General features: G+C 40.3%; 1 pseudogene; it reads right to left on the bottom strand.

Annotated features, from left to right (window-relative positions):
• Positions 1-2657: 2657 nt before the first annotated feature.
• LOC141435782 (uncharacterized) lies at positions 2658-12022 on the bottom strand (annotated as a pseudogene).
• Positions 12023-14255: the final 2233 nt, after the last annotated feature.

The raw sequence follows: 14255 nt of genomic DNA, 5'->3' as shown, positions 1-14255 counted from the left end.
GGGTTCCGTAGCAGCAAGTAACATAATATAAAAGTTTCCTTTACTTTACGATTTATGACGTATTAAAAAAACTACTTAGATCTCGTTTAAACCAATTTTCGGTGGAAGTTTGCATGGTAATTGTACATCATATATTTTTTTTAGTTTGATCATTCTCTTATTTTAGAAGTTACATGGGGAGGGACACACATTTTACCACTTTCGCATGTCTTTTCGTGTGTCTTTCGCGCAAACTATTCAGTTTAGAAAAAAAATATATAAGAAACCTCAATATCATTTTTGAAGACCTATCCGTAGTCCCCACACGTTTGGGATTGATGAATGACGAAAAAAAAAATTTTAGAGTTTCAGTTCTAAGTATGGGGAACCCCCAAAATTTATTGTTTTGTTTCTATTTTTGTGTACTTAATAATTTTAATGCCATCTCTTACTTACCAAGTTTCAACAGTATAGTTCTTATAGTTTCGGAAAAAAGTGGTGGTGGCATACGGACGGACAGACAGACAGACACATATGACGAATCCATAAGGGTCCGGTTTTTTGCCATTTGGCTACGGAACCCTAAAAACTCAGTGAAAGCGACTACCGCATTTGCGGACAAACCAAGAACAAAGTTCGCTAGGCGCTTGGTGCACCTCCGGGTCGCACGGCGGGTTAAAATGATGTATTATCTTCATCTAATCTAAGTAATAACGAATTTTAAATGTACACTAAAAGCAACAATATTGCGCACATAGCACCATAATTCGCGAAAATTATTGTCGCCACATAAATACGTTTTGAACAACGGCAGTTCAGGCAAAATTCAAAAAAAAAACATTTGCATACCTCATTAGTCTGTGGTTTTTTTTTTTATACGACTGGATGGCAAACGAGCAAGTGGGTCTCCTGATGGTAAGAGATCACCACCGCCCATAAACATCTGCAAACCAGGGGAATTGCAGATGCGTTGCCAACCTAGAGGCCTAAGATGGGATACCTCAAGTGCCAGTAATTTCACCGGCTGTCTTACTCTCCACACCGAAACACAACAGTGCAAGCACTGCTGCTTCACGGCAGGATTAGCGAGCAAGATGGTGGTAGCAATCCGGGCAGACCTTGCACAAGGTCCTACCACCTGCAAAACCTGTGGTATTCTCTCTATCAATTTTTATTTTATTTCGCCTGACCCTTCCTTATTCGCGGAAATAATTGAAAAAAAAAAGCATGAATGTAATAGCATATTATGAAAAACATTTAGTATTACAATGAAATGCATAAACACTACATAATGTAATGACGTTAAAACATGTACATTGACGTATAAACATGTACATGAACGCTACAATTACGATTAAGTATATTATATTTATAACAACAATAACATACGTCTATAAAAAATAATTATATTTATTTTTATTATGATATCGAAGTATAGTCCAGGGGTTGGTATAATCAGATTAGTCATAATAAGACATAGACAGTAGCAGAATTCCCTAGTGTTAGGATAGGGAGGACACAATTATAAGCTTTATTCTAGCGTTTTGACATCATCAGATCATTACCATCCTATGATTATTATTACAACGAAAGCACGACGCGTAAGTACTTGAATTAAACCAGATTTAGCATTGGTATCTGAATTAATATGAATTGACCATCTGTAAGCATCACTTTCGGCTACGGCTTTAAGCCGTGGTGGCCTAGTGGTTTGACCCATCGCCTCTCAAGCAGAGGGTCGTGGGTTCAAACCCGGCTCGCACCTCGTGAGTTTTTCGAAATTCATGTGCGGAGTTACATTTGAAATTTACCACGAGCTTTGCGGTGAAGGAAAACATCGTGAGGAAACCTGCACAAACCTGCGAAGCAATTCAATGGTGTGTGTGAAGTTCCCAATCCGCACTGGGCCCGCGTGGGAACTATGGCCCAAGCCCTCTCATTCTGAGGGGAGGCCTGTGCCCTGCAGTGGGACGTATATAGGCTGGGATGATGATGATGATGAAGCATCACTAAGTACATAACAAGTTACCAATTCATATTTCCCCAACTATGTATTTAGTTTTCATACGCGTTAACCCTTTCTATCATCTTTTTAATAATTGCTGGGATGGTAATGACTAATGAGAATATGAACGCAGTAAAACGCTGAATATCAACCATAAACTCTATTTTGGTTTATCCGTTTAGTTACACAATTGACGCATTGTATATAATCTTACAAATATGTTATGATCTAAAAATTAGATCAATTATACGTATTATTATTATGTCAAATTATAAAAGGTGTTACATCTAAAACTACAATCAGAATTATGGCATATTTAACATAATCAGAGACTGAAATCTTCATTTTGTCAATATTTTAAAACGTACGAAAACTGCCTTTATAAATTTTATAATCATAGTATATTGCCGTACGTAGCAAAGCTTTAAAGCAAAATGGGGCAGCGCAGTGAGGGTCATATTATATTGATCGTTTGAAACTGTATAGTTTGAGTTGAATTAACTGTTATTATGTGTCATTGTAGTGGCAACAACACATACACATTATTTATATCCAATATATTTCAGCCAAGGTCACCCGGGGCAACAGCACCTATGAGGCTAAAGTAACTAATTGAAGTTTGAGCTTTAAAAAGAGCCATCTGCTGGAGCGTAGACAAATCATTATTATACTCTTTTTTTTTTAGTTGCTTTTGCCCCGGATTTATTTATTACGGACAGACAAACGGACAGCGTAACAACATGAATAGGATTCCGTTTGTCGCCATTCACCTACCAACTACAGCAAGAATTAATCTGCCAATTTAATATTTTTTAAGAGCTAACTTTTAAACCCATAAACCAACATGACGATAAATTTATTAAACCTCGCAAACTCAACCGCAGTTGAGATTAATTTGAAATTTTGGCTCTTTTTTTTCATTCTTTGACGATACTTTGCCCCTTACCACGTCTACGAGCAGCCAACGGCGCTTCAGCGTGTTCTCTATGCATTGCGTGGTATAAACGTTCACCACACACTGGTCGCCAGAACATAACGCAATGAACAGAGCTCGCGTAGTCACGCCGCCAGGCTCGTAGTGTTTATTCCACGTTGTGGAATCTTAGTATAGCGCGCCCTTTTATTTCAGAGTTGCAGAGCTTTCTTACCACTTCTTGAGCTTCCTCGGCCGGGAATACGGAGTGGGGCGGCGGCTCAATCTGTTGAGTTAGGAGATACAGATTTTATGATTGCTTTTTTGGAGTCTGTTGTGTGTGTGTTGGCCATTAGGCGTAGAAGCGTTTTCAGATATTTTTGATCAAATTTTTGTCCACATGTTTGTGAACTCGACTGTACATATTTTTGAAGGGTTAGATAAGTCCATATTTTTGCACTCGATTGTACTAAGATGAATATAACAATAAGGTTTCTCTATCGTTTGCCCGAATTTCATATGCCATAATGTATCGTTTTCCATAATTTTCATTTGCCATAAAGTAATTTATTTCTGAAATAGTATTTTCTTCACTTGATATTAAACTAACCTAACCTACTGCATTCTATAAGACAGCATTGAAAAAATCCTGAAAACAGCACGGTTCTATATATTTTATTGCAAACGTTTTGGTATGGCAAGTGAAATTCGGGCAAATGAAATTCGGACAAGTAAAAGTATACGATAACAGTAAACCTATAAAAATCCGTATCGAAAATACAAACTGAGACATGGATGCACAGAAAAACCAGAAAAAGAGACCAGCACTGGGAATCGAACCCAGTCCTCAGCGTTCCGTGCTGCGTGCTATAACCCCTACACCACCGCTGGACAGGAATCTAGACACGATTTTTTTCCTATGCATACATATCTCAGGTTGCTTATTTCTACGCTACTTCGATTCCCAGTGCTGGTCTCTTTTTCCGGTTTTTCTGTGCGTCCATGTCTCAGTTTGTATTTTCGACAAGCTTTTCTCAGTCAAAAGAAGTGTATTAGAGCTCTTTGTGACGTTGCTCCTCTGGGACCATGTCGGCCTCTCTTCAGGAGGCTGAATTTGTTAACTTTGCCCAGCATATACATCCTGGAGAGATGTGTTTTTGTCGCTACCTATCCCAATGGTTCAGAAAACCTGTGGCAAATCCAAAACTGAGACCAAGAGAACCTACGAAGATCCTATTACCGGCATGTAAAAGTGCGTTATATTCCAAGAACTGTCATATAGTGTCCATAAAAATATTCAATCACTTACCGCAACGTTTGAGACAAACCATTACCCCGATTTTCAAATTTAGACATGAATTGAAAAAATGGTTGACAGAAATGTGTTTTTATTCTGTAACGGATTATTTTAACTGTAATACAATTATTTAATTATTATTATTCTCATTTAAATTTATTCTGATCAGTTGACATTTTTATCATAATACGGTATTTGACAACTCCTGATTTTGCCATATCTTAATATTATTATGAAAATATAGATATACAGATAGTGTTTAGCGAAGAGAAAATTTAAATCGGTTGAAAATTGGATTTATAGAGATTTTTTGAAAAATCTTTATACCTGTCTCTTTCTCAAACGCTTTTCTCTATGCAGCAAGTATGGCGGTACTGGCGTGTGACGTCACATGCCAGTATGTCTTTCTCTGCCTAATCTTGAATTTCAAACCTTTATAACTTTGTTATTTGTAAAGGTAGCTTTAAAATTGTTTCTCTATTCGATAACAGGCATTGTATAGTTTTAATTTATAAAACATATACAAAATAGTCAAATACCGTATTATACACTTAGGCAAACCTAACATTGACATTATTTTTATTTTATTTTAGGTTATAATATAAAACTTTATATTTTGCATGCTATTATGGATGGACGGATGACCTGGTTAAAGCCGCAGGTTCACGGTGGATGCAGGCCGCTGCCAACCGAAGCGACTGGAGGTCTGTGGGGGAGGCCTATGTCCAACAGTGGACGTCCTACGGCTGAGATGATGATGATGAACCAACACTTATTGCAAATAAATGAATTATGAATTATTGACACATGACTCACCTCGTGCCGGGCGACTAGGGCGACCAGATCCCGCAGCTGCTGTATGGTCCCGTTGGGCACGATCACGATGTGGGCCCAGATCCTCGGCTTTCTTAGCGAACTTCGGGAGGAGTTTCTCGCCGACGTCCTCGGTTACTAGCACCACGCCGCCCTGGAGTAAAGTTTACATTAGTATGTGGTGAAGCGAGTGTTTCAAAAGAGAATCCTGAGCATAGCGAAGGTTTCAAGGCAGGATCCGCTGAACGACTATAATAACTCGTTACACAACATGTTTCACCAAGGTAATCAACCCAGCTTATAAACGTCCCACGCAGAGGCCTTCTCTCAGAATGAGAGGACTTGGGCCATAGTTCCCACGCGGGTCCAGTGCTGATTAGAAAATTCACGCACACTACTGATTTGCTTGGTGCAGAAACTCAGAGGTGCGAACTCGGATTCGAACCCACGATCTTCTGCTTGAGAGGCCATAGGGCAAACCGCTAGGCCGCCACGGCTTCCATGTTTAGTTGTGTTTAGTTTGTGAAAATTGTGAACCAAAAACTTTTCTTTAATTCAATTCACGAATCGTCATCAAGACCTTTTTTAAAAGATAGGTACCTACTAAATTTATTGAATTTTGTTGCATATTCTACTGATATGACAGATATGCTATCTTTCCTTCTACACTAGTCTTACAATAACCACCTGAGTGTAACAGGGGACTTAGTTCTCTACTCACCGGCGCCAGGCACTGCAGCGAGCGGTGGAGGGAGCGGGAGGTGGTCCCGAAGTTCATTACCAAGTCGACGGGGGCCACCGCACGCGTCCGTCGTGCGCTCGATCAGTTTGCCGCTCGTATAGATCCTCGTTCCATGCACCACTTTACACTGGAGAGAAAGGGAAGTATTTTTATTTAAATCTTATATTTTAACGAGGCTTCAGTACTCAGATACATGTTACACACTCTCTTGTGCCGAAACCTAGTCTCTGGATACAAAGGCCCGCTGATGAACTTGTAATCCGCATCGCTTCTTCTGAAAGTGGATGACTCAGAATCACATTTTACACTTCCATTCAACAGATCCATACCATCCAGATACCTGTTTTCTGTTATCCTTATTCTGATCCACATTCCAGAAGAAATGAAGGAGGTCTTCAGTCTTATTACAACCTAAACACAAGGGTGATTGTACAACTCTCATCAAATTTAGGAATAATTTAGTGGAATGTACCAATCGCACACGAAATGCAAGCACAAGTAGTTCCTGGAAGGCTGGCATAATCAAACCAGGTACCTTGTACACTTTTGTCTGAATAGTACTATACCAAATGCCCTTTGTTTCAGATATTGCCGAAGTAAAATTAAGAAATGGTTTTTGGAGTTTTTTTGTATTCTTTATTTCAACTCAAAATTTTGTTACTTTTACGGTCATCCCGTAAAATCCATATCGAAAATACAAACTGAAACATAGATGCACAGAAAAACCAGAAAAGAGAGAAGGGTTCGATTACCGACGCTGGTCTCTCTTTCTGGTTTTTCTGTGGGACCTCTCTTGTCCGGGTGAGCGGTTAGTTCCAATGGAGTGTTGAAAGTTTCCCGCCCGTTTTGTGCTCTTAATTATTTATACAACAACATTGATACAGCTAATATTTCACTAGTATATATTTATTTTTAGACTTATTATCTTGCTGCAAAAACTACTAACTTTGTTTCTTTTCTCAAAAATGTCCGTAAAAGTTGACATTATTCTTTACATATCAGAAGGTGAAGTGCATAGTTTATGGTCAGCGAAAAATTAAAAAGTTAAAAAGATTGCAGGCGCGCTAGCTCGACAATAATGAATTAGCGCGCCTGCAATCAGTCACATTTTTTTAAGTTAAAAAGGCCATGGTAATGTTGGCACAAGTCGTATACAGCCAAGTCTAATGGCCGGTATCAGATATTTTGTTGGAACTCCGGACTTTTTCTATTGGGTCTGAAATAGCTTGTGGTGTTTTCGGTGGAAAAATACACCTGCAGTTTATTTTTAATGAAAAAAGGCGGGAAAGCATAAGAAAAATATTGGAATAAAATTAAATTTTACAATATATTTTGAGAAAATGTTTATTCTATTTCAGAATTATTCACCATTTTTGAGAAAAGCTTTATAATTAGTCTCGGCTGGAATAGCAATTGCTGGCTTCGTATTAGTTAATACTCATACAGTTTATACTCATACTCAGCCAGCAATTACCTACTTCCAGGCCACGACAATAATCTACTATTACTCACTTTTCGCTGTCTCTGGCGAGCAGAAATCCCTCGTCCTTCAGAGTGGCGACGGTGATCCTCACGCAGTCGTGCCACTGCGAGTCCTTGTATTTGTGCGTGGCGATACGGAGCGCCCAGAGGGCGAGCCCACCCGTACCTACTATGAGCACCGCGGCTTTGTCCTTGTGGTTAGGGCCTGCAAGCCATTGGGACATTCAGAAACGACCGCATTAGATACTAGTGATGTAACGAATATTCGCATATTTTTGCAAAATTACTGCGAATGTTTTGCGAATATGAATAAAAAAATATCAAGGGACAATTCACACCAATTGACCTAGTCCCAAAGTAAGCTTAGCAAAGCTTGTGTTATGGGTACTAAGCAACGGATAAATATAATTATATAGATAGATACATACTTAAATACATAATAAACACCCAAGACCCGAGAACAAACATTCGTATTTTTCATACAAATATTGCCCCGACACGGGAATCGAACCCGGGACCTCAAGCTTCGTAGTCAGGTTCTCTAACCACTAGGCCATCTGGTCGTCTGGTGGTCTGGTGGTGGTGAATATCAGAAAAATATACAATTGTTAGATATTAGTAGGTTAATAAAATAAAAAAAAACATTAATTTCTTATGTTTTTACACAAAAAAAAAACTTAACCTCGTAATCTACTCACATTATCAGTCTTCACTTATTTGGTATTATTTATTTATTTATTTACTTTGCGATGCGTTCGTATAAACTCGGTGATTTTCGGAACAAAATACAAACAGAACGCCCTTCATTCGAACGAGACTGCCATAGAAAATTTGGCACCAGAACGAAAAACTGAATATTCGCATTCGCATTCGCGAATGTTCAAAAAATGACAATCGTTACATCACTATTAGATACCTAAACAAGAACATTTCGGATCACTATACTATAGTTAGAACCACCGCAGGATAACTCGCTTTTACATAAAAAAACTACACCGAAATCGGTCCATCCGTTAGTGAGCTACGACGCCACATGCAGACATTGGCGTCAAACTTATAATATCCCTCTTTTTGCGTCGGAGGTTAAAAACTGACCAAGTGGGAGCCGGATTCGCGCTTTGAAACTTGAGCTAGGGAAAGTTGCTAGGATTAAATCATGCGAAGGTTTAATTTTTTTTTACAAAAAAGTTAAACCGACTCCATAACATAAAAATCCAAAAACATACTGTAGGGCCATATTGATCTATATTACATGCACAATGTATTTAAGGCACTTAATTAGATAAGGATTAATGCTGTATTGTTTAAAATCGCTTCGTAAATAAGTCATTATTTCTCGTAAAAAGAAAGATAAAAAACAAAAATAAGAAAAGATGGAACCGACTACAAAACCCTTGAAAATATTTTTCTAGGTACGTACTAGCTCGAAGTCGGTGACTCAGCACGACCCAGCAGGAGGGATTGAAGCCCATCCCATAGTTAAGTAAGTGAGGTAGACGACTATTGTCCCACTCCTGCTGGCTCGTGCTGAGGCACCGACTTCGAGCTAGTACGTACCTAGAAAAATATTTTCAAGGGTTTTGTAGTCGGTTCCGTCTTTTCTTATTTTTTTATTTTTTATCTTTTACTTTTTACCAGAAATAATGACTTATTTACGAAGCGATTTTAAGCAATACAGCATTAATCCTTATCCAATTAAGTACCTAAAGACATTGTACATGTAATATAGATCAATATGGCCCTTACAGTATGTAATTTAAATGAATTGTTTCGAAGATATTACAGATTTAAAATGCATAGCGGTTGCGGCGATGGCCGCCGGCCTGAGGGCCGGCGGCGCGTGCCTATAAATAGCCAATCCGACCTCAACCCGACTGAGCTTCTTGTCGTTTCATCACAGTTGGGACTAACATAGACTTTCCGAAACGATGTAGCATTAAAACTCCGATTGATTGCAAATTCTCGCTTAGCGTCCAAAGTCCGAGGTCGGCTCAATAGGAGCACCCTTTGGCTGGGTTGGCATGATTAAATCGTTTTGATTTAAATCAAATGATTGTTTCAAAAAAAATCAATGATTTAATCCATTCTCTTTATATTGTCATAAATGTTGGTTAAAAATCAATCGATGTAATTGTCATCGTTATTCATTAAACAAAAAAACCAGTTTTCCAACAGCAACAGCAATAACAAGAACAAGTTGAATGAAAACTGAAACTGAACGGATCGATCGAAAGCTTGTTTGGACGAATGAGATATTTTAGGAGAATTTCCCGCGCGCCGTTTACTGAACACCGCGCGGGGAATGAGGGCTATCGTTTTTTGTCTCACTAGATGGCGCACTGTTGCGTGAGGTTTTTAGGTATGGCTTTCAAAGTCTGTTATTACGGGCGTGAAAACAAAGTTTAGATTAAAATCATATTTAATACACCTTAAAACCGTACCATAAAAATATCGAGCATGCCACAGTCTTGCATAGTCCCCGTTTTGTTCGAAAAAAAGGGAGGACAAAGGTTTCCGAAAGACAAAACTGTCTCAAAACACAGACATTCATTGCCCCGGAACTCATATTTGACATAATTAATTTCAGATATTGCAAAATATTTACAAAATTATTCTAATTATAAATAAACCCGCGTAGCTCACCCAAAAACTATGAGATTTGACATTTCGGAGACCTCACGCTACACTAGCGCCTCTAGTGGCGAATTCATACGCGTTAGCCCTCATTGGTATGAATTGTCCCGTGATATTTATTATTTATTTATTTCTGAGAAAAAGAAACATGCCTAGGTGCCACCCTGGTACATAGTCCAAAGCACCAGCACCAACCTTCCAGGATCCTCTTCAGACACTCGCTGCCCGTGTTGACGGTGTTCATAGCAAGAAGCGCCCCCGTTGGCAGCATGGCCGCTACGCTCAGCGGCAGCTCCGCCGGTACCGGCACCAGACACTTGAAGTCCGGCACCACGATGTAATCCGCGTACCCGTGAGGCACGCCCTCGTAAGGGTAGAGGACTATTCTGTCGCCCTCTTTGATGCCGGCACAGTCCGCGTTCTTTCCTTAAGTAGGACAGAAAATCCATAAACGAGTTGGTCCACAGACGCTATGAATAACCCTACAGATCGATCCACAAGAGGCGCGAATGGATTGAACGAAAGAAATGCCACTTGGTTTCGGCGAATAACGTTTGGCAACCTGTTCATTTCGCAACTTTTCATTTCCCATATTTCAGTATTTTTAATAAAACTAATCTAACCCAAAGGGTTCTACACGATGGCCCAGCAGGGCTACTACGAAACTCGGAAGTTCGTGTCGTGCGCATCCTCTGACACTTATACTGTTTAATACGAGAGCGAGAGGGACCGCGCGACACGAACTTAGATTTTCGAGTTTCATAGTAGCCCCGCTGAAATAAATTGGCGAGCGGGGATTATGCGACGTGGGTAGAAAGATATCGTGAATGTGATGGCGCACATCAGCGCGTTAGACAATACGTCCTTATTCATAAACTTAACAAGCCTATGTTAACTACAAATGCTGTCCTTTCTAACAAATACAATATCGAAGGACAGATAACGACAAAGCGAATTTTAGCGCATTTTAACTAAAATAGGGTTTTGATTGTCGTTTATGAAAAGGGGGGTACATCCTCAGCGGGGCTACTACAAATTCAAAGTACGTGTCGTGTCGTCCCTCTAACGCTTATCATAATCCCAGCCTATATACGTCCCACTGCTGGGCACAGGCCTCCTCTCAGAACAAGATGGGCTTGGGCTATAGTTCCAGCGGGCCCGTGCGGATTGGGAACTTCACACGCACCATTGAATGCTTCGGCAGGGTTTGTGCAGTTTCCTCGCGATGTTTTCCTTACCACAAAGCTCGTGGTAATTTGAAATGTAATCCGCACATGAATTTCGAAAAATCAGATGTGCGAGCCGGGGTTTGAGCCCACACCCTCGGTGAGAGGCGATAGGTCAAACCACTAGCCCACCACGGCTTTTTAACGCTTTCTAACGCTTCGTGCTTATACTAGGTATTTAACTATACGGCAGTGGAGGAACTTCGGAGTAGGCCCTCTGGTTAAATTTAGTGATCTTATTAGCCTAAAAAACTTTTTTAAATACCTATAGCGTCCACGACTCCCGCGACCTCGTAGCCGGGGAACAGCGCGCCGTCCCTTAGGCCGATGTGCGCGGGCGTCGATGTGTGAATGCCGAAGTTCTCCATCTCGCCCGACAGGCTGCCGACGGATGAGACGGAGGATGTCGAGCAGACGGACGCGGAACGGGTGCGGTTGGCCCTGTGGAGGGTAATAGCAGTTGAAGCGATGCCCACATAGATTTAACATTACATTTTAGGTACACATTACATTGGGGGCGTGGCCTGGACGGATCCGTCCCACGGCATAGCAAAGGTAAAGCAGCGTTTCCACCAATAATGTGCGAGTAAGTGTTGCGACGAAATGTGGTTTCATTTTTCATTATGAGAAGTCTCTTGGTTTCTCTCCATACAAAACGTACTCCCGTCTCATTTGAAAACTAGGCAACAGAAATAGATGAAATTTTGTAAGTATGGACTAGACGTAATTATCTATGCCTGTGGTTTTTCAGATTTTCATATAAATGTGTATAATGTGGGCACACCTGTAGCAGGCGCCGGCGTACACGACCCGTATGCGGGCCCCGTACATAGGGACCTCGGGCACTGGCACGTCGAAGCTGAACACGCATTCCTTCATCGTGGGCCCCGGCGACTCGATCGAAACCTGACGGCACAGCTTGCTCATGATTGCTGGAACAAGATAATATGTGTTAAAACAAAAGCATTTTTTTTAAATCTATTTTACTAGTTGAATTCCTAGTTTATCTTTATTACATATAGTAGTACCTAACTGGTAGTTATCCCACCGAAAAGTGGCAAATTATCGACCAAGGATCGCCCCACAGCTTTTGACGCGAAATCGGCAAAAGCCGATAGAAAAAACCTTTTCACTTCTCATGTTCGTAAAGTTGGTATTTATGCTGGATCTAGGCGACATAAAATAACTTTTTATGGTCTAGTGCATAAAGTAAAATCTTTGTCTAAGACCAAGGTAATCAGGTGTTTATGTAAAACTAAAAAATCAATCAAAATAAATCAATAAAACTAAAAATTTATAACCATATAGCAATGCATGAAAAATGAAAGGTACCTAGTAAGTGAATAATTGTTTCCACTGTTGCTATTCAAGTTCCTCTCAATCGAAGTGAAAAGCAGAATAACTCGAGCATTAAACCCATTTTCCCCTCGACGTGTCTATCCGCCCTCGGCGTACCGGCTCGGGTGACTATATGAATATTTCGGGAAATGGCTTGTTTTTTACTATTATATCCACGCAATAAGAACTAAAAGACCCCAAGCCTCGCCCGCATGCCGTGTCTTAGTAAACCACGACGTTGGCAGAATCATCAAAAACTTCATGGGGCCACCTTTTCCTAAACTTTAATTGAACCTATTTTATAAATCAAAGATTAACAAAACCAGTTTTAAGCTACCTTTAGATATACCGTATACTGCTTCAACTTTGCCCTCTGGCCCCAACATTGCCTGAATGAATTATTTAGAGTCGATAACTTAGCACCCGTATGGGTTTTTAAGCTTTTATCCCGTAAGAATAATTCCCGTGTAGATATAATTTTAAAAATCTATACGAGTGCTAAGTTATCTACTCTAATTCCAATCAGATTGGATTTAGAGTATATAACTTAGCACTCGTATAGATTTTTAAAATTTTATCTACACGGCAATCAGGCAATGTTGGGTCAGAGGGCAAAGTTGAAGCAGTTTACGATAACAGAGTTATAAATAAAAGTTTCGAATTCAAGATTAGACAGAGTAGCGTGTGACGTCACGCAAGGAGCGCCATACCTACTGTAAAAGTGCACAACTAAGCCTTTCATAATATCTTTACATTTTGCGGACTATTATAACACCAGTGAGAACAAGAGAGAAAGAGAAGAAAAGGGCAAGTTGATAATGGAGAATGAGAAAAGTATGAATTGAAGGTAGTATTATTTATTGGAATTGGTGAATTCATTCGAGTTTCGGTTTCGACGCACAATGATCGATCAAGAAAGTCAAGTCAAAGACACTTTGGTTTGGTTGCTTTGGCAACTTTTTTAGAATCTCTAGGGGGGAGCAGCTGCCCCTCCCTCCTCCCCCCTGGCGATGCCCTTGATATCGGGTATGATCTCGGCTGTTGTCACTGTCTACGCACACATAGATAGCGTCTATTTGTGCTGCGCGTGTGCCCACCTAAATTCGTCCAGCGCGCGCTGTGGTGGAAATATATTATGTATTTCTACCTCCGTTTCCAATAATAAACATGTTGGTAACTACAAATGCAGGCATGTTGGGCAGAGCCCATGACCTGTTTTCTAAAAAAAAAAATTAGACGCGTTTCGAACTCAACCAGAGCTCATCTTCAGAGAACACAACCTTTCATGCACGCAAGTTCTGCAGAGCTCTGGTTGAGTTGGAAACGCGTCAGTGTAGTGTGGCGGTGGTGATAAATGGGTTGTGTGATATGTGCGTGTTCTCTACAGTATGAAGGTGGAGCAACTGCATGAACACACATTTCTTGCATAAGCGGTTGAGTTTGTCGTTACAAAACTAACTGGCCCTGGGGGCAAATCTTTAAGTACGCCTCCGGCACTCGTATTTCCCGAATCAGCCTGGCCCTATCTACGAAGTGCAAAATTCGAACTTCGCATCTTGCCGTCCCGCTAACGCTTATATTGTTTCATACGAGAGCGAGAGGGACAGTACGATACGAACTCCGATTTCCGAATTTAGTACCCCTCTGTAGTGTCGCTTTTATCGTCAACGTCAACTCTATTTGCCATCATTATCAAAAGGTCACGCGCTATCTGTGCCATTCGTTCATTGTGATTTATCTGCAAACCTTCCGCGTCATGATAACTTATCTTGTGCTATGAATAATGTGAAATTGAGGTGTTGTGCAAACAGCAGTAGCGTGAGGCG

This window comes from Choristoneura fumiferana, chromosome 15 (genome assembly GCF_025370935.1).
Source record: "Choristoneura fumiferana chromosome 15, NRCan_CFum_1, whole genome shotgun sequence".
Taxonomy (NCBI): domain Eukaryota; kingdom Metazoa; phylum Arthropoda; class Insecta; order Lepidoptera; family Tortricidae; genus Choristoneura; species Choristoneura fumiferana.
This window is presented reverse-complemented; position numbering and strand designations above follow the sequence as displayed.